Raw genomic sequence first — 26,783 nt, forward strand, 5'->3', positions numbered from 1 at the left:
AATCATTTATTCTCTCAATGGGCATGATATTACCAAATTGAATTAGATAAGCGGTTACGTGTGTTGCAGAAATCGCACGTTTCCTCGTCGTTCCAACGTTCATTCAACTACGGCGCTTTCTATTTCCTCGATAATTGATATAAAATCTACGAATAGAATATATATACGTATCTCGTTCGTGCAATTAGCTGTCGATGATATTTCATTTCTCTCGAAAGGAGGGAGGCGGCCTACGTTGACGATCATCGGTGACGGGACGATTAGTCATCGGAGAGAGAAGAGAATCGTGGAACGCCTACGCTCGTTACAGACGCTCGTATTACGGCTCGTATCGCATTATATCGAGTCGCGATGGTGGAGCTCGCGTTTGTTTGACTCGATTCGAGATCGAACAATGGCCTACCTGTCCACCCCGCCGTACCACTTCAACTCGGGCAAATAAATTCGGGCAAAGAGAAAACACGACGGCCACCACGAGCACCACGGCTTATTCAAATAAATAAAGGGATGGTTGTGTTGTATATCCGCGCGCGGACGGATGGGCGGACGGGTAAATGGAGAACGTATTGAAACTTAAACGGTGCCGCAAGTGTCGTCGAAAGTAGCACCACCCGTGCGTCTACATACATCGGCGTGGCGTGGAGGGGACGCCGGAAAATGTTTTGTTACGAGCGCGCGCGATCCGCAGCGCCACGTGGCCGAGATTAATGTGTTTTGATTTTTAGACTTCGTATTATACTCCCCGGGCCTTCTCTCGCTTCTTCATTGTGCGCCACGCGTGCATTCAACCAGAGAGAGAGAGAGAGAGAGAGAGACAGGAAGCGCGCGAATTCTACCAGCGAGCGGGGAAAACTCCGTCGAATCGATCTTTCTCGTTCCATCGGGACGGGGACATATTTGTATCATAGGACAGAGAAATAAGGAAGGGTACACGCGCTTTTTCCCGATCGATCCTCTCCCCCCCCCCCCGTTGCGAGGTTGAAAAGAAAAGAAAAAAGAAAGAAAAAAGGAGAGAAGAGATATTCGGGAAGAGAATTCGTGCGTCGCCCGCTTCCGGAATCGAAGGGAAAAATCGAAAGGGGGAGAGGCACAGGGAACACAACATTCGCACGTTCGTTTCAATTTATCCCCGGTTTTTAACGTTTCAATTTAATTGACGGTACTCGAACGACAAAGAGGAGGGGGGGGGGAGGGAGACTCTCTCTCTCTCGAGAGAGAGAGAGAGAGAGGCGACCCGATTAATTCCTTTGTCGCCTATCTACCGGTGGAATAACAAACCTCTTCGGCGGACGGGAGTCGAGAGGATACAAGGACGATAAAATCACGAGGGTCCACGGGACGGTGGATAAAAAGACTGTGAAGCGAGGAGGGGAACGGACGGGGGACGAGAGGGAACACAGAGAGAGAGAGAGAGAGAGAGAGAGGAGGGGGATTTTTCTGGGGGTGGCAGAGGTTTGGAAAGGACGGAGAGAGGCGGATGGAGGACCTGGCGAGCCCTCCCTTCATTTTCCAGGATCGGTCGCCCTCGTGAGAGAGAGAGAGAGAGAGAGAAAGAGAGGGAGGGGGAGAGGGAGGAGGAATAGCAATTAAAAGTATCTGGCACAATCTTCGTTAAACTTCTTCCTCGTTGTTGGTCGGCGGAGGGAAAGGCATTATTAAAACGTGCCGTCGGCTGCAACCGCCGCACCTCCTCACTCTCTCCACCCCAGATTTTCCTCCCCCTGTCTTCGCCCTCCTCCCCCGGCGAGGACCGGGATCCTACGTTTTCAACTCTTTTGCATAGAGAATACCGCCCCGAATATCCGGAGTTGTAATCGTATCGCTGTTCAAAGATTCTGACATCTTCCGACTACGTGCTACCACGGAATTTCGCCATCGAATTTCTCTTTCCGTCTCTTACCTCTCGCGTCAACGCCTTCCCTTCACCCCTTTTCGCGTGTAAATCTTTCGTGGATTCACCTCTCGCGAGGCGAGAACTCTCTCGGAGATTAGAGATCGCAGCGTGGCCGATCGGTTAAGAAAGGAAAACGTCGAGACGTTCCATCCCGATTTAATAATCGTTCATCCATCGAGGCAATTATCGGAGGCGCGTTACGAACGGAAAGTATTTGAGAACATTCGCGTTTCGTTCGAGCGGGAATCTCGATTATACCGTTGGCTTTCGCGCGGTGAAATAGAAGGCGCGAAAGCGTGGCGGTTTCCTCCCGTGGAGGGGCGAAACGTCACGGCGGAAGCCCCGGTTTATCGAGAATTTTGAGAATGGTAATGCCGGGGAAGAAGGGCGGAGAGAAGAGACAGGGGGAGTTGAGCGGAGAGAAAGACGTTGAGCGGGGTTTTGGAGCGGAGGAGGCGAGAGATTCTTGTTGTAAGAAAGGGAGGGAATAAGTTCTCGGGGTCTCTCCGAGTAATCCTGCTCCCGCCACCGCATCGTCGAGGTCGAGGAATATAGGATGAAAATACCTGGAGTTAGAGAGGTCTTACTCCGTCTCTCGCCACCCTCTTTCCACGGGATCTCGCACCCCCTCCCTACCACGAAGACCTAAATAAGATAGAAGTCGTCATATAATTCCGCGACTAATGCTCGTCCCTGTTAAGCCCTATCGTGTGGCCGATTATGTCGTTCGAAAGGCGTGTTTCTCTTCAGCCGATTAATAACTCTCTTTAAATTCTCTCGAGCGGACATTCGGCGAGAGAATTCGTGTCGATCATCGATCGATTTTTCGAAACGATTTTTGCGAGAATTAAGCAATTGCCGAAGGAGGAGAAGAAGGATGAGCGAAACATTGGTGGCGACGACATCGCGAAAACGACATCGCCGGAAATCGTCGGAATCGTGGACGAGGGAGGAGAGGAGACATTATGTCACAGTTGCTGAGAACGGGTCTCACGTTTACGATTGGCAATAGTGAGAAACCTGGCCACAATATCGCTCGATTATTCCGTTAGACTCTCTTGGAAACTTTACCTTGAAACGTGAGAAACTTTTCTACGGTAAAGATTTTTTTTCAATGCCTTCCCCGAGCTACACCGAGGACGGTATGTATCTACGCGCGTTGGAATATAACGCGTTGTAACGTTCGCGAAACAATCAATTTTCACGAACTTTTTCGTTACGATTTTTCGATTACTCGTAACAAGAAGAAGAAGAAGAAGAAAAAAAAACAACAACAAGAGCGTTTTCCTTGGGAAACACCCCAAAATACGTTCCCTCCCCACCCCCCGCGTGAAAATAAATTAATTAAGAACTAACGACGCGATCTCATAGCTCGGTAACACCCACTCGGGTGAAACGCATCGTTGGGGAGTCGAGATGGAGAAAAGCAAATACTTTCGACGGATGGGGGGAGGGGAGGGGGTGGCGGCTGCCAACTCAGCCCGAAGGGGGAATGGGTAAGCGGAAGAACGAGAAAGAATTCCGTCACGATCTCGTCTGCGCTTGCTTTGTCCCCTGCTTTGATTTCTTCTCTTCGGTACTCTCCACGACCGAGAGAGCGAAACGTCGAGAGGGGAGAGAGAGAGAGAGAGAGAAAGAGAGCGTGGAGAGACACAGACATCGAGAGAGAGAGAGAGAGAGAGGCTTTAGCTGGTTCGGTACCGGGAGAGTGAACGATATTTACATGCGATTTGCATACTAGTTGATCCCTATTGCTTCCATCTCCAACGAGGCAGCAGGGGCGGCGGACCTACACCCGAACCCTCCGTCATCCCGCGTTTCTACTCCTCTTCCTCTTCCTCTCGTTTCACGATTCCACGAGTTTTCATCTCTACCTCCTCCTCCTCCTCCTCCTCCTCCTCCATCTCCGTTCGAGACTTCGCACCGTTCCCGTCGAACCGCGTAAGCGAAACCCTTAACGCTAAAATCCGACGCGTTCTTCCTCGAAATCCTCCTCGTTATCATCCTACACCTTAATGAAGTGTCCTCTTTCTCCTCGTGAATAATCTCGCGTGTTCGAGGAATGTTCGAGCGAAGAAAAGCGCGAGTGGAAAAAGATCCGATTTCGAAATGGATAGAGGAACACGAGGAGATAAAGGAAGAAACGGGTAGAGATCGTTTATTATCAAGGAGAGAAGAAGAAGAAGAAGAAGAAGAAAGGTTGGCAAGATGTTTCCAGATTTTGCTTAGGGATCCGACGGATTAAAGGAAGTTGGCAGAGCGGCGTAATCAGGTCATATAAATGTGGCTGGCTAATTGCAGATAGTCGGTTTCACGGGGACGCTTGTTAAGAGAGCGGCGGAAAGGTAAGAGGCACGACGGTGATGGTGGTGGTCTTACGTCTCCTGACGGACGAGGAAGAAGAAAGGGAAAGGGCTTCCTCTCCCGGTTTCCTATCTCGCCGGCAAATGGGGAAGCCAAATTAGCCGGGATAATCAAGTCGGAGGAGGGTGGTGGTAAAGTTACTACACCGCGACCAACAGTCGTTTTCTTCGACGACTCGAAGAAGGAAATCGGACGGCGAAAACCTCCGTTCGAGCGGAAAAACATCGAGAGAGAGAGAGAGAGAGAGAGAGAGAGATATACATATAGCACAAGTTTCTCGGTGATTCCATTTCCGAGACGAAGCCGCTTCGAGTTTCGTTCCTCGAACTTAATTAAAAAGCGAGAGGACGAAAGCGAGAAAGAGGGGAGGAAAGTTTCGTGCGCATCGAGGATGGGTTCTAGAAGAGCCACGATTCTATCTGTGTATCCCATTTTTCGTCGAACGAGGGGAGGAGGGGAGAGAGAGGGTATATAAGGAGGGATGAGAATCTTTTTTAAGAAAACCCGGAGCAGCCAGGGTCCATCCACCGATTGATATCTGAACACGGTGCCACGTGAGCCTGCCGAAGCACGGCGTCTAATTAACTCCGTGACTGGCCGACCCCGGGTGACCCTGGGATGCTCGTTGCATGCCTCGATGGCGCCTGTGTGCTTGCACATACACGCACGTCCGTCTACACGTGCACACGTGTTGCATCGGGGCCCCTCGCACGCCTAACGGGCCGCTATTTCGTCGTAGATAGAGACATCATCGTGCCACCGACCCGCTCTACACCTTAACCTTATACGGTCCTCGAGGATCCTCTCCTCTTCCTCGCCGGCACGAACTCTCGAAGGATGGCGTGTCGCGGTTCGAAATTCGCGAAAAACTCTCTCTCTTTCCACGACGAGAGGATGACGATGAACGGACGAACCGTTAATCCTCTTTTAGTCCGCGATTTATCGCGGCTCGAAACAAAGTGAGAGCAATCGAGATCGTGCGGGCCCGGTTTTTCACACGGCCTCGTGTAAAACGTGCCACCATGCCGCGTCCAAGAGATAGACGTATACCGTTCGCGATGCCCTCGGTGTTTCGTTAATTAAAATGAACGAACGAGCGAGCGAGCGAACGAACTGGTTAATTTTATGCGAGTGGCGAATCGGGCCGGCGTGCATGGCTTTCCCATTACCGCGCCCACCTCCCCCCTGCGTCGATTGGTCATCGGTGTCACAAACGATCATGCTCTGCTCCACCGTCATCGCTGAATATTGACGTTGCTCCCTGTGTAAACGCCACGTAATAATATATTTATTTTAAACGCGTACCTATTTCCTATCTTGGAGGGGAAAAGGGAGGAGGAGAAAATGAATTTCTTTTTTTTTTTTTTTCTTTCCTTTCTCTTCCTATTCCCATTATCGGTGGAAAAGGGAAATTATACATTCTCGAAAGCTTATCAACCGTGGACGGATACGTTTACACACCGTAGAGACACCGATTCGTTCTCTCCCCGGTTCTCCAGGCGGAGAAAGCGCGGCATTTAATAGCGGACAGAAACAGTGATACAGTGTTTATCGCCGACAGACGCCTGGAATTTTGAGCAGGCTCGACGACACTCGGAATACTGCCGTTTTATTTCATACCCACATACCCCTCGCGCTCGTAATGGCGAATAAATTTTAATGAACGTCAAAAAAATAAACAGCCGGCCTCTCTCTCTCTCTCTCTCTCTCTCTCTCTCTCTCCGGCTGTTTAATGAAGGTAAATTTGACCGGTGTTAAACGGTCACGCGATTAACTTCCTCCTCCTCTTCTTTCTGCTAGTTTGAAAACGATCGTCATCGATCGTCATCGAACCCTGTAAAATAAGTTGGTCGATACAGAGGGGAAGGGAAGGGAAAAAAAGGATAGAGGGAGAGAGAGAGAGAGAGAGGAACAGACACGGTTTCGCGTGAAAATTTGAATCGAGCCCGGAAATGTTTGTCGACTCTCGGGATGGCGAGAGTACGAGGGGGACGCGCGCCACTCGTATTTTTCGGAGGAATAAAAATTTTGTTAGCCGCTAGACCGAGCGATTTCAAAATTCTGATCGGCCGCGGTGAGGGATCGTGGTCCGGAGGGAGGGTGGTGTGGGGAAAGGGGGAGGATCCAGCGAGTGTGGAAAACAGGGTGTGGCGCGTGAGAGCTGGCTCACCTGAAACAACACAACGTTTTCAGATCGCTGATCCCATAAGCGTCCACGTTTGATCCCTCCGCGTTGTTTTGCGAACACGTTGCCGTCCCTCTGCCGGGGTTAATTCGCGAAAAACGAAGAACCGTATCCTTCGACTCGAGCAGACACGCGCCCCGTGAATCGATCAAAACCCTTCCTTTCGTTGACGTTGACGATCGATAATCGACGAGATTCCAAGATGATTCGATCTATTCTTGAAAATTTCGAAAAGATCGCGACTTTTCACACTCGACACACACACACACACACACATACGCGGTTTAACTCGCGCGAGTCAAGTGACGAAGTTATCTTTTTCAATTGCGCTTTCCAGCTGGTGGGTGAGCGAGCGATTCTTTTTTTTTTTTTTTTTCCGAGGGGTGAAAAGAAAGGCGACGTGGGGCGAGATGCTCGTCAAGCGATGCAGAATAGTAGAGAGAGATATATCGTGGCGTAATATGCAAAGCGGATCGGGTGTACCCGGCGGGGGGTGAAAGCGGTAGCCAAGGGGTGATTAGCGGGACAAAAGCTGGCGCCGCTACAAGTGGAACCAAATTGGTAGAAAATTGATAATCAACCGCCAATATCAACCTCCATTGGGAACCGCGTGGCTCGTTATCCTTCGAGAAGAGGGCAAAGGATTAGGGCGGAAACACGGGCGAAATATTTGTTTCCACGTCCGCGTGTATATACGACGAAAAAAAGGCGTGTAAGAGATTGATCGTGTCTCTTGGATATTAATAACGATTTTTTCATAACACGACGACTTTCGCCACACGAAATTTCTGGGAAAATTTACATTGTATTTTTAGGAACGAGATCTCGAGTGGGGGAAGAGGAAGAGGAGGCGCGTCTCAAAGGAGGAATCGAATAGAAAAAGGGATGAAACGTATGGAGCGTGAACAATATCCCGTAAAGAGTCGAGGCTCGAGGCTGGCCCCTTCGGTAAATGGAACACGTGTAAGGTGTCACATCTATCTGAAAAGTTCATCGTTACGAAGATACACGGATGAAAAGAGTTTCCTAGAATGTGAGCTATCTTTGGAACACCATGGTTGCGAGTGTGTAATCGAAGGAATTGTAGAACACTTTTCTCATGCAAATACGCTCCCGAATGCAGACCCGTAGAAGGGACAACGAACTTCTTTGGCTCTGCTTAAAACTTCGAACTTGGGTCCTTTTAAATTTAAATGCTCTCCCCTGGCACGGTCGAGCAGCCGTCGCGCGTTCCTCTTCTTCTTTCCTCGCGTCGATGTCACGAAGATGGTAAAAAGAAAAAGAAAAAAAGAAAAAAAAAACGCCAAAGGACACGAACCGTATCCGATAGTATCGTTTTGGAATAAAAAAAAAACCGATCTCTCTTTTTTTTTTTTCTTTTTTCTTTTTTCTACAAGTCGAATAATATTCACATTGTACGCGCGGAATTGTATCGCGATTATCTTAACAAGCGGCCTTCATTGTGAGAAGAAGAGATAAGATTTTCAGGGTGAGAAGAAAGAAAATAAGGAAAGTTCGACACGAGCTCGATTTCGAAGGAGAAAAATTTTCGAGAAATTTTCTTTTCTTTTTCGACGATCATTGTTTTCCTGGCTGGAATTTTAACAATGTACATAAAAGATCCCCGCGCCCCGTATTCACGGCTTGGTAATTATTGAAACGAATAAAATTTTCACTCTGTACGTAATAATAAGCAGACACGCGAATATAACCATAATAATTGCGAGAACGTGCCCCCGAATCGTCGTAATACAAACGTATCAAAAATTATTATTTGCCGCTCGATGTCCAATGACCAGAAAAATATTTGCCTAAAGCGCGTACCGTTGGATACGGATCGCATTTGAAATTCGAATTATTATAATTACGGTGTGTGCGATTAAAAATGAGAAAGCTGGAGAGAGGAGGATAAAGGGATGCGTAACCTCCGCTCCGTTCGATGATATAATTATAAAGAGTTACATGGTAGAATGCGTCTACGAGCTGCGCTTATTAAACCAAAAATTTCATGCGCATTAAATTAAGAATAGATTGTATGCATTATCATGTATATCCCACAGATATTTTTCCCTGGTGAATAAAAAATGCAAAAAAAAAAAAAAAAAAAAAAGAAAGAGAAAAGAAGTTAAAAAAAAAAAAAAAAAAAAAAGAAGGAAAAGAAGGATAATGAATGAACGAAAAACACGAATTACCTTACGTACGCGTAGTCTCGTTCGTAGCGTGCGTGAAACTTTATTTTTTTTCCCCTTTTTTTCCTTTTTTTTTTTTTTTTTTTTTTTCTTTTTTTTAACCTTTTTCGAGCCACGATTCGCTAACGATTCCGATATCGACACGGGACATAGGTTTTTTTTTAAAAACGGAAGAAAATTCTTCCCTTCCTCTTTCGTTTGTTTTATTTTTTATTTATCGTTTTTTCTTTTTTTCCTTTTGCTTCTCCTCCCTTTTAATAGGGCGACAAGCGCGTTAATATACGGGCGCACACGCGTGTATTATGATTCGAGGGAAGAAAGAGAGGATGAAATAGGAAGGAAAAGCTCGTGGCGCGTCCGCGTGAATGTGCATCGTTCGGTTGCCGTGTCGTTGTCGAGAGAGAACGAGAGTGACAAGGTAGAAGAGAAGAGTTATTAAAATGTAAATATGAATCGACAATCTGTAACCCAACGCGTCGCGTTAAGCACGTGTGCGCTGCCGTGTAGATAAACGTGCCTCGAATATTCGCGAAAGCGCGATGACGTTCGTAAATGGGCTCGGCGGAAAACTTATTTCAACCAACTTTTTTTATCGCCAACAATTCTATCCAACCGCATGGAACGTCAACTTTTTTACGCTCGATTTAACTTCCGACTCGAGGAAAGCCCTCCTTTTTTTTCTTTTTTTTCTTTTTTTTTTTTCTTTTTTTTTTTCGCGCCAAAACGGAATTGATAAATAAAACGCCACCAATTTTTATCTCGTTAAACGCGCATAATAAACATCACGACATCGTATTTTTACACAACGACCCTATACAATATCGTTCATTCGCGGGAAAGTCGCGAATAAACAACCCCGCTTGATTAATCGTGTCGCGGATTTCGCGTAATTTCGACTCGATTTCGTATTCCTCGACGGGGCATAGATGCATACCGGACCATATTATACGAATCTAGTGGAAATAAAAATTCCTCTGCTTCTGTTTTTTCACCGATGCCAGCCATAAATTTCTCTTCCCACCCCTCGAAGCGCTTTCCCTCCCCTGATCTCTCTCTTTTTCTCTCCGTGTCGACTGCCCTCACAGATTTATGGACTTATAGATTCTTTCCCCCCCCCTCTCTCTCTCTTTCTCTCTCTCCTTCTTCTCCATCCCGTGGATTTAGCGGAATCTCGAAACTCTTTCTCCTTCTCTCGTTTCTCCTTCGAAGATTCCCTCCGAATCTATTCCCTCCCAATCATATCACATCGCAATATAACAAACAATCGCATCACATATTTCACCACGAGGCCGCACATCCATCCATCGTCACGTTATAATAATCCCATCCTCGTTACGCGAGTGTAATAGTGATTGCAGTCGACGAGCAGGGAGGGAGGGAGGGAGCGATCCCGTCCTTCCACGGAGAGGAGATATTTTTTTTTTTGCCAAGGCAACGGCGAGTTGGGCATAGTTGGGCGTGCAATTATATCCAGGAGGATAGCATCCGCCGGTTGGAAACATCGAAAGCGAAATCCCATGGGATGACAGTAACCACAGGCGGTTCCTTTCCATGGCCGGTGGAATCTCATTCTTCGTCCCCTTTTGCTGCCAGCATCCCTACCTCCTCGACTCGATCTTTCTTTCTCTCCCTCCCTCCCTCCCTCCCTCCCTCTCTCTCTCTGTTCCACCGCCTCTGCTCTCCCAGTTGATTGCTCTCTCGCGCCGCAACGGCGGCCGCGATAGCTCATAAATATTCAATGGCCACGCGGCCAAGATAAACTAATTAAAACTTAGATCTCGGTAGTCACTTTAGATTTTTACTTACACAAGAAGCATTTCAGCGGGGCCTGGCGGCCGGCCGGCCGAGGAAAAAAGTCTACACGGAGCAGGGGGGTGTCCCCGCGAATCCGATTCGACTGTTCGCGGCACGCCACAGGAAGCTCGCCAAGGAGAGGAGGGGGAGGGAGGGGAGGAAGGGTGAAGAACCTCTTGCGGGCAAGAGGACGGGCAAAGAAGAAAGCTTTACTCTGTACTTCTCATTAAGGAAACCACGCTTTCTTTTCCATCCATCCTCTCTCTTTCTTTCTTTCTTTCTTCCTCTCTCCTCCCTTTGCGTCTTTCGAAAGGGCGTTCATCCCCCTTTCACCGTGTCCTCCTCCTCCTCCTCCTGCTCCTTCTTCTCTCTTTCTTTTTCTTTAAGATCGAGAGAGGAGACCTGCCTTAACGAGAGTGCACGAACGTCCCGAGAAATACGATCGTTCAGGTTTTTAACACGTTTTTATCGCCCTTTCAAATCCGATTCGAAAACGAAAGGAGATTCCGCAGATGTTTGAGTCCAGCTCGACTTCTCAATCCTCTTCGCGTATCATGAGAACGAAATTTGGGAAATTTCGCGTGATCCGCTTTGCGATAAAATCTCTTACGGCTGGAGCGATCTTTCTGCGGAAAAAGGAGAAATCATCCCGCCGTTGGGAAAATATTATCTCGAACGAGAAAAAAAAGAAGAAAACCCGATCTCATCTGGTGTCGTCATTCGAACTCTTCTCTCCCCGACCGAGGGCGAAGAACGTTCGTCTCTCGCGGTCACGCTCGTCACTCGCAATATCGTTCACGATCGATCGAACAGAGATCCGTGAATAATCGCCCGGATCCATTATCGCGCGTCCGTTTTTTCTTCACCGTCTCTCCTACGTCGCCGTGGAACGGAATGATTTATTAACAAATGCGGGGAGGCAAGGAGTCAGCGATCTCGCCTCGTTTTTCCATGCGAATTAAAACGGTTTTTAACCGAGAATCCTTTTTTCTTCTCCTTTCTTTTCTTCCACCCTTCGTTCTTGTCATAACGGGGAAGGAAAATCGAGTTTAAGGAAGAGGTCGTCCGATCGGGGCCGAGGAAAATAGGATGCTCGTCACCCTTCGTCCGATGATGACGAAGATGCGGGCAGAGATCGGTCGATCCCTCGTTAGAAATTCCGCGCAATCATATTCGAGCAAATAATTCGTTAGGCCCTCGTTCCACGGCCTGTTCGTTAGTATAATTAAAATAAATTCAAATGACTCTCTCTTGTCCCCCGTCTTGCAGGCGTTCTCCTTCTTCCATCTCTCCTCCTCCTCCCCCTTCTCTTTCTTCCGCTTGTTCTTCTTAAATCCGTTGATTAGTGCAAAAATCCGCTTACAAATTAAGCGGAGCCTCCAAACTCCCTCGAGGACTCTCCTCCAAACGGAGGAATCTCCGAACTCCCTCCGGAGAGAAAAAGTGAGAGAGAGAGGAGGATGAAAGGGAAAGAAGGCTGAAGGAAAGAAGGGTGAGTACTTTAATATCTTAAGTAAACCTGGCGCGGGATAAAGAAGAGAGAAAAAATAACTGCCGAGACGAGAGCCCGTGGAAAGGAAGTGGGGTGGTACGCGAAAACATGCGCGACGAATTAAAATACGAATCGAGGGAGAGCTAGAGAGTTGCTCGGAGTTTCACCGCGGGAAATATTTGCTTTTTCGCCTCCTTCGGCTTCTCTTTTGGATGAAAAAGCTAAAGAAAAGCTAGCCAGCGAAAGATTAATGCGACGAACAATTTTGGAAATCTTTCATTCTCCGATTTCTCTTGCACGAGCGTAACAAATTCTTCGCACTTGCTCTTACCCTATCCCCACCTTTTTGATTTGGGGAAAGAATATATATATTCTTCGGGAACGCGGCGAAACGTGTCGAAATTCGACAGATCTACCCCCTTAAGAGGGCATCGTTAGGGTTGTTCCGATTCCCGTGACTCATCCGCGTAGGACTCGATATATCGGGCGAGAAAGAGAGAGAGAGAGAGAGAGAGAGAGACCTCGCACACGCGTCCGATTTCACCATAAAACGTGCACGCTCCTCCGATCCCGGTGTGTTTGAATGTGGGCGGGGTGGGTTGCCATTTGCAATGCAAACGATAACACAGCGTATCGCACGAAAACGCGCGCACACAGGCACAGAGAGGTTCCCGCAAACGGAACGGGGTACCAGAGAGAGAGAGAGAGGGAGGGAGAGAGGGAGAGAAAGAGAGAAAGGGCACGGAAAGGATCGAAAGAGAATCGTTTGCCGAGATTCCGCGCCGCCGATCACCTCTTTCTCGCTACGTTTCCGCGGAATCGTATTCCCCAAAACATATACGAAACAAACTACACCACCACTACACAGCTACACAGAATGATCGTGCAGAAATTGGAAACTTCTTCGTCGAAATTTATTGAGAAATGGATATAAAAAAAAAAAGAAAACTTTTTTCCCCGGAACAAGAAATTTTGTTAAATTTTAAAAAAGAAAATTGCAGCAACGAGTCGTCGAGTAAGAAAGGAAAAGAAAAAAAAGAAAAACCTCTGCCAACGGTAACGCGTTCCCGTAAAATCCGTTTCGGTTAGTTTCACGCGAAGAGCGAGAAGTTTCTCGCCCATCGATCAACGGAACGAGGTGGAAGCTTTTTTTTTTCCGGCACGTAGCTCATTTCATTTACTCGAGGAGCACAGAAATATATATATATATATATATATAGAGAGAGAGAGAGAGAGAGAGAGAGAGGGAGAGAACGGTATCGAGCCAGGAATCTCTGCGAAGCCACGCGAAGAGGGAACCCCGTTGGTTGGCGAGCTTACGCAACGCGAGGGGGCGGCAGGCAAGTGGTAGCAAGGCTGAAGGGGAGGGAGGAAGGGGGCCACCGAATGCCGTTCCATGGCACGCGGAACACGGAATATCCGTTTTAGAAATGAGCTTACTTTAAGGCCGTCCAACGACCCGCCTTCCTGCGGGATCCCTCCGCGCGATGGAGATCGGTAATTAATCATTTAGGAAGCTGGCCTGGCCTCTCGGTCGCGCGGCCGAGGGGCGAGCCTTCGGTGGCGGGGGTTAAACGGAATAAAAGGCAAGCTCGTGTGTAGACGGCCGAGGAAACGCCAAATGGCCAGCGCCGACCGAGATTGGCTTCGGCCACGAACGCCGCCGTTCCGGCTTACGTAGAACTGGGGCTTCCTTTACATACGTACCACCTACCGTACACCACTGGCGTAGAAGCAGCTCCCTCCTCTGCACGCGCAAATCTCTTCTCCAAATCTCTTCGACGTTTTTTTCGCGATTTTTTTCGAAACGATTCGAAGAAAAGGAAAAGACGGAAATTTCTTCGCGAAATAACGGGTTTATATATATATATATATAACGAGGATTATAAGGAGGGAAGTAAAAGTGTATGAAAGTTATTGGCGAGAAAAGGAGGAGGGGAGAAGGGGAGGGGAGAGTGATTTGTTAGCGTCGCACGGTATACGGGACGATTAAAATAGCCGGTTAAAGGGAAAAAGGGGGTTAATATCGGTCCTACGACATTGCACCCCTCTCGTGCGTAGGACGAAAGTACGTTCCCGCTAACTACTCCGTACGAGTGTGAGTACGTAAACCGTGTATCCTACGTATGTTCCAGTCGTTATCGCAATCTCGACCCCGTTTGATATAACAGTCACTGTGACGACTATCGTCTTCCGACACGCGAGGCCGTTGCAGGGTTTTACACACCCTGCACGGACCTCTATGAAATTGTTACAATAGGTGGAGTAACTAACGGCGACGGCGATAACGGCCATCTAACGACCATCGTTTGATACCGCCTCGACTCGTGGAACGCCAAAAGGACAAAGGTCCTTTCTTTTCCCTTCCTTTTCCAACCTCTTTTAAGGTTTTAAACAAATAAGAAAGAAAGAAAGAAAGAAAGAAAAACTCTTCCAACTCGCCAATTTACACGAGAAAAAGCGATGTAATCGAAAGTCGAAGACGCTCGCTCGGTAAATCAATTGAAAATGGAATGGCGGTGATAATTAAGCAGGCGACGAAGCTAATTAACCGCCATTCTTTATAAATTATTATGCCCTCGCAGAGAGAACGTAACGAAACGAATTTATATACGAGATATTATAATTATCCCCTTGTATCGTGGATACGGCGTTATTTATCGAGCTCGTAATTCGCGTAACTCGCAGGCTGGAAAATTCGAATTTCCATTCCCTCTAGCCTTCGGGTCGGAGGGGATAAAATTGCGACGGTCAAGTGTCGGGCTTTGGCCGTCAATTAAACAGGGCAGAGATAGATAACAATTAGCCGGGGGAGGATGGACCCATGGGGGTCGAATGCGAAGACGAAGGAGACGGAGATGCGAGGCAGGGAGAGGGAGAGGAGGAGGTTGACACTATCGCGTCAAGATCCATAAACGCGGCTACGTTCCAGAACTGTTAGAAGGTGCTAACGAGCGTTCCCTAGCTAGAGTCGATCCTTCGAATCCCGAGCCAACGTCCCAAGGGCCACCATTACCGTTGCCTTCGCTGTCCTCGCCATTATCCACCACACCCTCGCAATGATCTCCATCGACAACCACCTCGAATCACGGTCCTCCTCGTTAACCATCTCTTTCCAACCCCGTTTCTCCCCTTGTTGCGTTTGTTTTCCGTCTCCCTCCTCGTTCTCCTCAAATTTCCTCTCTCTCTCTCTCTTTCGCTCCTTCCTTCCTAAGCGTTGGAAAAGAGAAAAGAGAAGGAATAGAAGAAAAGAAAAAAAATGAAAAAAGAAAAAAGGGAGGAAGGAGGACGATTAGAATAGCAGAAAGACAGGTTGAACGGTAAAACTGGTTCAACTATCTCTTAAGTATGTTTTTACAAATAGCAACGGAGTATTCCGACGAATGAAACCCGATCGAGTTTCCCGCTTGCAAAAACAAGCCGCTCGTGTTTTCGCGCAATGATCGGTCCACCGTGAATCGGAACCACCGCGTACCTTCTGTTTTTGCACGTAGTGGAACAACAGTTTCCCCCTCCCTCCCACCCCGCATAACTAAAACCGCAGTAGGGTATTATTTCGCGTGCCCGTGTAAAAATATACAATCGAGCGCGCTCGATCGAGCACGAAATGGAATGCCCGCCGCCAGAAACACCTTTCGGCACCACCCTCCCTCCCTCCCTTCCGTTTCACGATCTCCATGGAGAGGGTCTCTCGATCGGTCAATTAAGACGGTTCCTCTTTTCTTTTCTTTTTCTTTTTTTTTTTTTTCTTTTTAAAGGCGAGGCGAAGAAACAACGGCGGCGGGGCAAGGGTGATTGTGCGTTTCGCGGCGGAAAAATCTAAAAATAAAATCCCGCGTACTCCAGGAAACGAGACGCACGAGACGTTTCTCATTACGCTCGTCCGTATTACGTTTCGCATTAGTTCCAGCCAGTCTAATTGCCGCTACGATGCAGCGATTACGTTCACCGATAACGGATTTGATTATAACTGTTAATTCGTTCGCGTACCACGATTACGTATCGAGATTATAACTAATTATTGACTTAAATACACGGGATACGGCCCGAGTTCCCTCGAGTCGAGTTCCCCCGCACAATACTTCCAATTTCTCACGCGGATGCGTAGCACGCACCGTGAACGTTTCAATTAATCTGTTAAGTACGTTGAACCGTTTTTCTTTTTTTTTTCTTCTCTCTCTCTCTCTCTCTCTCTCTCTCTCTCGGTCGAGGAAAAGGAACCCTCGTCTCGACGACAATCCACGACGGAAAATGGAGAACCGCGATCGAGCTGTCGGGCAGAGGCGACGGAGGAACACGGAGGATGGAGAAAAAAGGAGAAACTCAAAAATCGAAGAAGAAGGAGAAGAAGAATAAGGGGAAACCGTAGAAGTGAAACTGGAACGGGAACGGAAGCGGTGTCGTAAATCACCGGCAGTACGGGATAACTGGCAAAAGCGCGATAAATCAGGGATCCGAGGGCAACCGAATTAGGAAATTGGCTGCTTAAAAACCGCAATGACGTTAATCCCAGCGTGGCGGCGGGATTCAGGCTACCGCTCGCGCCATCGCGAGATGGGGAGGGAAGAGGAGGAGGAGGAGAAAATAAAACCGGGCAAGGAGGAGCGGTTCCGTATCGCGGCGCGGTGGAATAATGCGGAATAAAATCAACGTAACTCAATCGCGGTTGTCTTTCGAGATCAGCCTCCCCGTCTTGGCCGCTGATAAATGTTCGATACCGACTACCTGTACACGAGCGCCCGTCCCTCTAATTCCCCGTCGACCTCGACGCTCTGTCGGAGCAAGGAAGCGATAAAGCTTCGCCGTCCAAAAAATCTTTCCCAGAAATTTATCACCGTTCGACGTCTCTGGCATGCGAGAACCGCGCTCCCTCTCTCTCTCTCCCTGTATTTCTGCATACCGTATTATGCGTTTCCGCGGAATACGACCGAGAAAAATATATCATCGCGTGGTAAAACGAATCTCTCCATCTTCAGTCGAAAACATTCTCTAGAAGACTAACACCGCGTACGTGGAAGGAAGGAAGGAAGGAAGGAAGGAAGGAAAGGAAGGAACGAATCGTGTGTCGAATCAAAGCCATCTAAAGCCAGATTCGGTTCGATTAATCGGAAGGTTAATGGTGGATAACAGGGCGGGCAGATTTTCAGTTGGCGACAATGGGCCGTAGAATTAACGTGGAACCGCGCTCTGACTTCCCTTCTGGAATATGGAATGGCCCGCTAATGAGTTTTGGCCCGCGGCGAAACAGACCTAAACACACAGAAGCGTTACCGATCCGTGAGAATGTATCGCGGTAAGCATAAGCGATCGACGATGGATATTATACGACGATGCAATCGATTACGACGGTAACGGTGGCGTAAATAGGAGGAGGGCACGTGATTCGTGACCAGGACAAACGAACCAGGAGAGGACGCGCGGAGGGGGGGCCGAACATTGACAAGCGCCAATAGACGGGCATTCCGCCTCAACGCATTAATCGAGTTATTAATTATGTAGTCTCTCATGCTAATTGTGCCTGTAATCTGCCCGCGATGGCCGTAAAATATCCATGCGATTTACGTTTCGATGGATTCGAGAGTTTGGGCGTAAATGATCCGTGCTCGTTTCAACCTGTTCCGCCTATATCCGATCGCCTCCTCTCCTCTCCTCCCCCCCCCCCTCGAAACGCGTCATTGTGCTTCTTGCGCGACACGAACCGTATTTCCTCTCCTCGCCAGATTAACAATAAACTGCCCCCCGATCGAGAACTTCCTCTCGACCAGTTATTTCGACGAATAATAATCGGCCGGAGGGAGAAGCGGTTGGAACCGTTGATTCAAACTTTTCCCGCCCGTGTAACAACGGGCGTAAACTTCTCGTTTTCTAAACGTTCCCACGACGAGTTTGACCCGACACAAGCTCGGGTTATCAGTGGTTATCAGTGGTAACCACTGATAAAGAAGGCGGAAGGTGGAAGGAAAGCGGGGAAAAAAGAGGAGTAAAAGTACGCGTCGCGAAACTCCTTTGAGAAATCCCTTTGGCAATGGGGCGAGCTGTCGTGTAATCAAGGCGCGCAAGTATAGAAATGAAATGTACGCTCGGTTCTCTGGGATGGGGTGCGTGCAAGAAGCCGCGCTACGGTTATTACACGCGTCACGCGGCACACCACGGTCACGCACCCTCCCCATTCCCTCGAACGGGGAAACGACGACGGGTCTCTTATCGCCGCTCTTTATCTTGTCAACCGAAGGGGCAGTCCCATTACGCCACTTACGGGGCACCCGTGAGTTGCGCTCACCTCCCTTTTAGAAACGGAGGGAGGGAAGTAAAACTCGCAACAACCTCGACCGGAACTTGCACGCGAACCAAGATGTTAAGAAGCGGCAGAAAGAAACGACACCACCTGCGCGACGATAAAATCGGCTATAAAACGACGATACTTTTCAATCGTCCCGATTTTGTATTTCTGTTAATTCGAGTTCCGATACTTGGATTCGATCCAAGTTTCGTTACACACGTTTCGATGGTAAGGTAATTATAATTAATTCGTTCGATGTTAATTAAGAAAAAAAATTATCGCTTCGTGGCGATAATCGATCCCGCATACTGTCTCGGTGTTGTTGAAATGCTGGTTTATTATACGCGATGTTCGATGGCCGAACAATTTAAATCACCCTTTCTCGAACGTTTCAATACGTTATCACTCATCGGGTGTAACGAGCGAACGGTATTAAATAATTACGGTTGACATTTTTTCCCTCTTTCTTTCTTTCTTTTCTTTTTCTTTTTCTTTTTTTTTCTTTTTTAACAATCGATCAATAATGAGCTGGAATAATAAACGAGAATAAATTGCACGTTGTTGCGACACGTTCAAGCATACCTAAATATTAATAACCGGGTTCGCTACGAGATATCGGGTTGATACAGAGCATGTATTTACGACGCGAGATAACACCTGCGCGCTATCGATACCGATCTATCGACATTCGTTCTTCCTACGACATTCGCCGTTCATGTTCCTTTTAACGTAACAGAAATCAATTAGCATTACATCCCATTACCTGTACATCGAATAATATTCGTAATATTTTTTAACACGATTCGACGAACACGAACGAACGAGTCTCCTCGAATACGCATAAATCGTGGAAACAATTCGACCGCGTTGCAGAAGAAGAAGGAGGGGAAAAAAGAAGGAGAAAGAAGCAGCAAGAAGAAGCACACACACACACACACACATATATATATAAAACGGAAGAGCTGTAGCAAACGACCCCGAAGGTTGACTCGATCCAGACGGGAGGAAATTTCTCGAGCGGAGAAAAGAAGATGGTCGATCCATACGGGGGGGAAGGGAGACGTACAAGTGGACGATATAGGTTAGCCGATATATACGTAGGGCTTTGATATAGCGTGCCAAAACCGCTCCGTCTTGAGGAGGCGGAACGAAGAGAAGAACCGCCGCCGTTATCAACTCGGGCCACGATTGGCCGAGCTCAGACGGAGCTCCCGGAGCGGCCAATCGCGTCCTGGTCTCCGCTTTTCAAGGATTCTCCCCCGAAATCCTGGGTGTGGGCGAAGCGTCGTCGTACGTAGCCTTTTCTCCTCGGATACGGCACACACGCGCGCGCCGAAGGCCGCTGCCCACTGGTCACCCCGAGCCTTCCACCGAATGAAATCCCCCCTCCCCCCAATTTTCCGACTTTTCTTTTTCTCGTTTACCGACCATCATCATCCCCCCTGGCTCCTTCCCCCACTCGACTACTCGACTCTTTCATCCGGACTTTCATCTTTCTTCTTTCCTCCCGTCCCCTCCAGGAATCCAACCGATTCCTACAATAGCCCGCCTTTTTTACTCGCTTTTTCTCCCAATTCCCGAGATCTTTCTTACGTATATATATATATATATCGCACACCATCGTTGTGGAAACGTTACATCAGAATTGCCAACGATACGATGTATTTTATATATCTAGGTAGGATAAAGTCTTGAACCGTTATAATTGCGACAAAAATCTATCTTCGAAATGCTTTTCCCCCCAAGATAGTCGAGTTTTTAAATTACTTTTCTTATCGAGGGGAGGATGTATGACCGAGTGGAAAATCTTGAAGATTAGGCGAGAAGTTGAAAATAATATGGACGGATTGCTGTTCCATCCATCTATTCGGCTATCGACTGAAATCTGTCGAATTCCTTGCTTTCGTCGTATCGTATTATACAATATTTACAGGAACGAATCGCGAGGAAGAAGGAAGACGTGTATGTAAATAAACACGAGGACAATTAACCGGTCGGTTTATCGTCGTTATAACATTCTCGTTGATAAGATCTAGGAAGAGGCCGCGATTTCCACTTGGGATCTGGCTTCTTCGCTTTCCTCTCCGTAACTATTCCTCCACTTCACGAGAGAATTATGAAGAAGCTGCGAGTGACATCGCAGCATGTCGGAGACGATATAAGAGCACCTTTAAGATCCCTAGCCTCTGTCAGCTAGAGCTACTTGATTCTTTTTTTTCCTCTCTCTCTTTCTCCCCTCCGACCTGTTATCGTTGCCTGCTCGAACGAGTATACCACGAGTTTTATTATCATGCAGGCATAAAAATGTTGAACGTTCCTGAACAAGATGGCGGGATATATGATCGCGAATAATTCTATCGATAACGTTTCTTCCCTGAAAAGATAAAAAAAGAAAAAAGAAAAAGTAATCCCTCGAGTTTTAAACTAAATCGTCTATGTGATCTATCCATCCTCGAAAAAGGAAAGGGAAGAATAACAGGGGTCGTGAAGTTTTCTCGAAATTAATCTCGAAATAAGAGAATCCTTTATTTCCTCGATCGTAAAGGAGAAAGAATTGGCGGGGCAGGTGAATGATAGGGGAGGGGGAATCGTAAATAATCGATAAATAAATGGGAAGTGAGGAGGAGGGAGGGTCCGGGCTATTGATAACATTATCATAAAAGCGGCGTTAAATGGTCGGCCGCGAGGTTACGCCGACGCGGTGGTGGCAAAACGGCTCTATAAATGCGTTTACTTTGAGCCATAAAAGCGGCGTGCTTCGGTTGCCACCGTTAACGTATACCCGCACACCACCTCGAACACGGTCCGTGTATACGCGGGACGATGAAGCGATTGTATGCGAGCGCGCATCTATGGAAGGAACGAGACGTCGAAGCACCACCGCTTTACGGTAAAAGCCCTCTTTGAGGGATCCGTTTATTGGTTGCTAAACATCGATATATTGCTTTCGGGGTTGCGCAAAGAGGCACGCTGTCCTCCGCATATCCACCTATTCAACCATACGCTCCACTCTTTTCCTCCTCTCGCTCGCTGCGTACACACGCGCGCGCACAACCACCTACACGCAGCGTACACAATACATACTTACACCCGTATAACGCTTTCTGAGCTTTTGAAAGCGCTGCCGCGTCGCGTGTCTTCGTGACGCGAATAAATAAAATAATTCGAAATCGTGGAGATTCGGCAATTTTTACCGAACAGGAAAAATGGGATGCTTAAAATACGCAAATAGTTGGAAGGTTGATATTTGTGGATCAACGAATCTTATATATATATATGTGTGTGTGTGTGTAAGAATGAGAAGATAAGGATAAAAAGGAGAAAGAAAAATAAAAAAGGATGGATTTGTACGAATTTTATATATATAAGTCACGTTCGTCGAAATAACGTCCAAGATAATAAGATGTTAGGAGGCAACGCGTATCGGCAAATTGGACGGTTTAGCTTATCCCGGATCCGGTGTATTCGGATCTCGTCTAGGACGAAAACCGATACACGCGGTGCAAATTTCTGGTGAAGACACGTGGCTGGATAATATATCCGGCAGAGAGGCGAGCAACGATGGATGATCGATTGGATGGGATAAAAAGCGGAATCACAAAGGATCAACGAGCGTCTCACCTCAAAGATGTGTCCCTTCGCTCGAGACGATCCCTGTCAACTACGACTCACGTCTTCCCCCCCTCCCCCTCCCCTCCTCCCCACCCCTCCTCCCCCCTCCCCTCTCGTTGGCGAACACTTTATCTCGGTTGCATCATCTTTGAAACGTCCATCCACGAAGACGCAGAGAATACATATATATGTGCGTATATACGTATAACGTTAAACGAGGTAAAAAAAGAATAACGAACGGTTCGATCTCGAGGATGCGTATTTCGTATCCTTTATCGACAGCGAGAAACGATATAATATCCTGGGAAAATTTTATCGAGAAAGTCGTTACGCTAACGATCACGGAATTTCCATGAAATTGCTTATTAAATTACTAACTTTTTCTCGATGATTTAACGTTGCCGAGGCCATTTGTCTCCGCGGATTGTATCGCCTCTCCCCCTGTTAATAAAACAAACCCTGTTAGAGGCTTTACCCTCCACTTACTCGGAAACTTTTGCCATGACTTTCATCATCTGAAAAATTCATCTCGTTCCTTCGAATTTTTTCATTTTTTTTTCTCTCTCTCTTTTCCACTATCTTCCTCTATCCGTTATTACATAATACAAGTCTGTCCTCTTTTTTTAATCCTCTCATGAATAGTTCGAGAGAAGTTCGAACGTTTAACGTTGATTTCAAACGTGCAATTTTATATCCATTTACGGGTCACCACGTACGAATATTTTTGGAAGAGACGGCTCCATGGAAAATCGCGCGATCGATCCTGAATGAAAATGTTTGAAGCGCGCGAGTTTTGGCCGCGGCAAGCGTGCAGCCGTCGCACGGAAAGACACGCTAGGCTACGGTAATAATAATAGCCGAAATATTCGCCGGTTTATTCGTCGTATGCGTGGATGTGAGCACGATTTCGTGGGATGTCGGCTGGCAACATGTGGTTCGACGAACGCAATCTGCCACTGACATTTCGAATTAAACCCGTCAAGGATTGCCCTTATGCCCTGAAAAAAAAAAAAGAAAGAAAGAAAGAAAAGAAAAAAGAGAATATATTTTTCGAAAATCATAATTTTGCAAAAATTAACGTGTCTCGATATCTATATATATACATATACTTTCGACATACAAGTTCGAAGAACGAGAGAAACATTATTTACTTACGGATATGTTTGAATCAATGGTATTACTGTATAAGGGAAAGAGCAGAAGAGGCCGCAAAAACTGGAAAAGGGTTCTTATAGTCGTAGCTTTCAAGCTTCGACTAAGCCGATATGCATTCATTATAATAAGAAATGGAAGACGGCGAGTGAAAAGTTTGAACGCGCCCCGGCTTATCAACTTCCTCTGAATTTTCTATTATTTAAGAGAACTCTCGTTCCATCTTTCATTCGCCCTCCCTCTATCTCGTCTGTCTTCGTTTTGGACGCCTTCCTCCTCACCTTCCTGGCCATTCGTGCCACTTCCTTCCAAACACCGCCGTCGAGGTACCGACCAACTTAACTTAACTTTCTTCTTTCGATGCGGTGCAAAAGCTAAGATGCGCGGCATTTGAAGTTCCCCGAATAGCCATTAGCATATTTATTTGTCATTCAATGCAGCCTTAAACGCGTTTCACCCGTAAAACTGGCAACTTCCTTTCAACTCGTATCACCGTGGATACCGAACGATAAAGAACACTCTGTTGCTTGATATATATATATATATATATATATATATATATATAGTTTATCCTTAAAAGTTAAATTCACAGTGCAAAGATAATATAAAAATGTGTCTATAAAAATATATTTTCGTTTACAAGCAGATATTGCTTTAAAGTAAACCATTCTTTCGTATGTTATTCAATAAGATAATCTTCGATGCATACTGTAAACTAATAAAAATCGTTATTTTTTTTAGATTGCATTGTGAGTGTGATCGAAAATTTTTAATGATTATCTTGTGTTAAATCTCTAATGTTACTAATAGTATATAATATATAGATAGGAAAATAGTAAATGTTAAAATATAGACCATAAAAATATGGACTATAAGAAATAATGCGGATAATCAATCTTTAAAAAGATTTATATTGTCGAAATCTTATAATATTCGTGGCACTTATATTGTGCGATGGAAGAACATTTACAAAGATTACTGTATTAAATATTATTTAAAAATGTTATAGATATAACAAAAATTAAAAAAAAAAACGCGTGCATTTGTAATATCTCAAAAAATTTGTTAAAATATTAAATAACATTAAAATTGAATGAATATTAAAATTAATATGAATCCAATTGGAAAATGTCTTTTAAAATTATGATTATTTGATTGTTATTATGACTATTTGTGTGAATTAGGATATTCATATATGTAATATATATATGTAATATATATATATATATATTCTTATCAGCCAGAAATCGGTTGATAAGAAAATTTTTTATTTATTTTCTTTTTTAATAAACAACTTCTACTATTACTATAGACAAAAGAAATAAATCAAATATTCAATTTACTTTTTTTTCTCAAATATCTTTTCATTATTTTAATATTATTCACAACTTTATCGCTCAAAATAAGATTGCAACATTAATAATAGTTAGAATTGCAAGTAAATTTCAATATAAAGTTACAAATAATTATTTGTTTAAATCACCATCGCTATCGCCGAATATCTCACGTCAAAAATTCGAGTCATATATCAAGATATGTTTTATAAGATCATCATCCTAGAAATATATTGTAAAACTAAGAATGTAATTAATGTTTCTGAAAATTAATGATGAAAATATTCAATCGATATAATATTCAATCATACCTTATATGTGATCATGAACAAAGGAAAATAAATAATGAAAAAAGGACAGAGACAAAATAAAGTATTAGGAAATCAGCGCCATCTCTAAGTATTGCAAATGAAACTAACATAAACAAGAAGACGAAATAGTAAAAGAAAGAATTAATTGTTAGCATCGGTTAGCAAGTACTAAAGATAAGATGGTTCCGAAGATAAAGTAGAGTAAGAATTGAAGATCAGCGCCATCTCTTCAATAATTTTAAAAAAATATCGTTAGATAAAAAAGAAATAGTGACATCTTATGAAATTTTATGTCACATGTGATATCTGAAATATCAAAAATATTAAAAAAAAATTAAAATATTTTTCATATCTGAGACATTTCATATCTGAATATTTATAATCTAAATAAGTATTTACATAAGTACACAAAAATTAAATCATTAAAAAAATACAAATATAAAAATTTATACTTATAATTTTTTTTTAGAAACTGAAATAATGAATGTTATTTCTTTTTTGCAAATTTTATTTATTTATTTTTTTAAATAAATTCTCGTTTTAATGTTTGCAATTCCGATTTTTTATCGCAACATAATCAACAAAAGAAAATCGATATAGAAAATTAAATATAAAAAACAAAATCTAAATTAAAACTTTCTATCATTATTTCCATAAAAATCATGAAAATAAAAATATTTTATTATTTATTGATATAATATGCATTATTTATTCACGTATTCATATCCAATTTTCATACGAATATTCATATATTTAGATATTTGAAGTTTGTACATTTCTATTAAACATATTTCTTAAACATATTTTAATAAATTATAATAATTTAACTTTAGATTAATTTGAAAGATTTTTTAATATTTAAAAGCATGATATATAAAAAATCTAAATAATAAATAATAAATAGAAATAAATATATTATATATTATAATAATAAATAGAAAGAAATATTACTATTTACAAATATAATAAATACTCGTGATCACTATGTTCGTGTAAAATTTTACGTACATAAACGATCACTTGTATCGATTTGAATTTTTCATTCTATAATATGATTGATTAGAGAAATTAAAATATATACTAATCATCGTTAGGTGCGAAGAATCTATAATTAATATTATCTATAGAAAGTCATCGTGAAGACTGGGAAATAATTATAACAAAAAGTGGATTATAAATATAATGATTGAAATTCTAATAAAATATAATAATAATAAAAATTGAAATCTTCAAAAAATTAAAAATTTAAAAATTGCAATTCTCTACTAAATCTATTTTGTAGAATTTAAGTAGAAAAAAAATTATCGTGATGTGTATTAAAACTATTACAATTTCAAAATTACCTTGTTTTCGAAACTCCAATCAATTGTAACGTGCACAAAGATGATGAAAATTTAAATCTATGTTTAATTTTGGTATAATAATTAAATATTACTTGAACTAATTAAATAAAGTTTTATAATTCACAATTAAATTTAACGTAATATCAATTTAATAAAAATTTATGTAATTACACTCTGTTAAAAGACGATTTGTCATTACAATTTTCCGTAGATTGAGGCTATGCGCACTACAATGCGCATTGATTCGTCTTACTGTTCGACCTTAACAGTTTTCTGATTGGTTGAAATATTGCAATTCCCTATTTACTTCAGCAAAAATTGAAATATATACTTTAGCTGTAAATTTCTATATATTAAAATTTTACAAAGCATACGAATTAAAAATATAATAAATATAATAAATTATTATGATTAATGTATATATATTTTATTAAAAAAGTTATCCAAATTAGAAAGATTGAATATGAGATTTAAAATAAAAATTAATCTGAAAAGAATATGATAAAAAAAGAAAATTAATTCAAAATAAATTTAAATTAAATTTAAATTTTTAAAAAATGATGAAAGAAACAAATATTAAAATAAAAAAGAAATTGAAAAATAGGTAAAGGAATTTAAATAATAAGGAATTTATATAATAAAAATTATATAATAGAATAAAATAGATATTTATAAATCTTTTATAGATCGCAATTTGTTAATCTTATCTACATATGAAAAAAAAATCATCCACATTATTTAAAAAGAAAAATTAAAAGTTCCACATTGTCCAATCATTGTTCAATATTGTCGAACGATATGATTTTAAAATATCTTAATTTAAATTTTAGAAA

At 43.9% G+C, this 26,783-nt stretch overlaps 1 long non-coding RNA gene across 1 annotated transcript in view; it reads left to right on the forward strand.

The window, feature by feature from the left end:
- Positions 1–8,587, forward strand: part of LOC147656198 (uncharacterized) — a 47,590-nt gene extending 39,003 nt beyond the window's left edge. The window contains exon 3 of the long non-coding RNA XR_015294944.1: positions 7,259–8,587. This is a non-coding gene — a long non-coding RNA (uncharacterized LOC147656198). The remainder of the gene's footprint in view (positions 1–7,258) is intronic.
- Positions 8,588–26,783: the final 18,196 nt, after the last annotated feature.

This window comes from Apis florea, unplaced genomic scaffold (assembly GCF_048593485.1).
Source record: "Apis florea isolate Af1SG1 unplaced genomic scaffold, ASM4859348v1 contig_3802_pilon, whole genome shotgun sequence".
Lineage (NCBI taxonomy): Eukaryota > Metazoa > Arthropoda > Insecta > Hymenoptera > Apidae > Apis > Apis florea.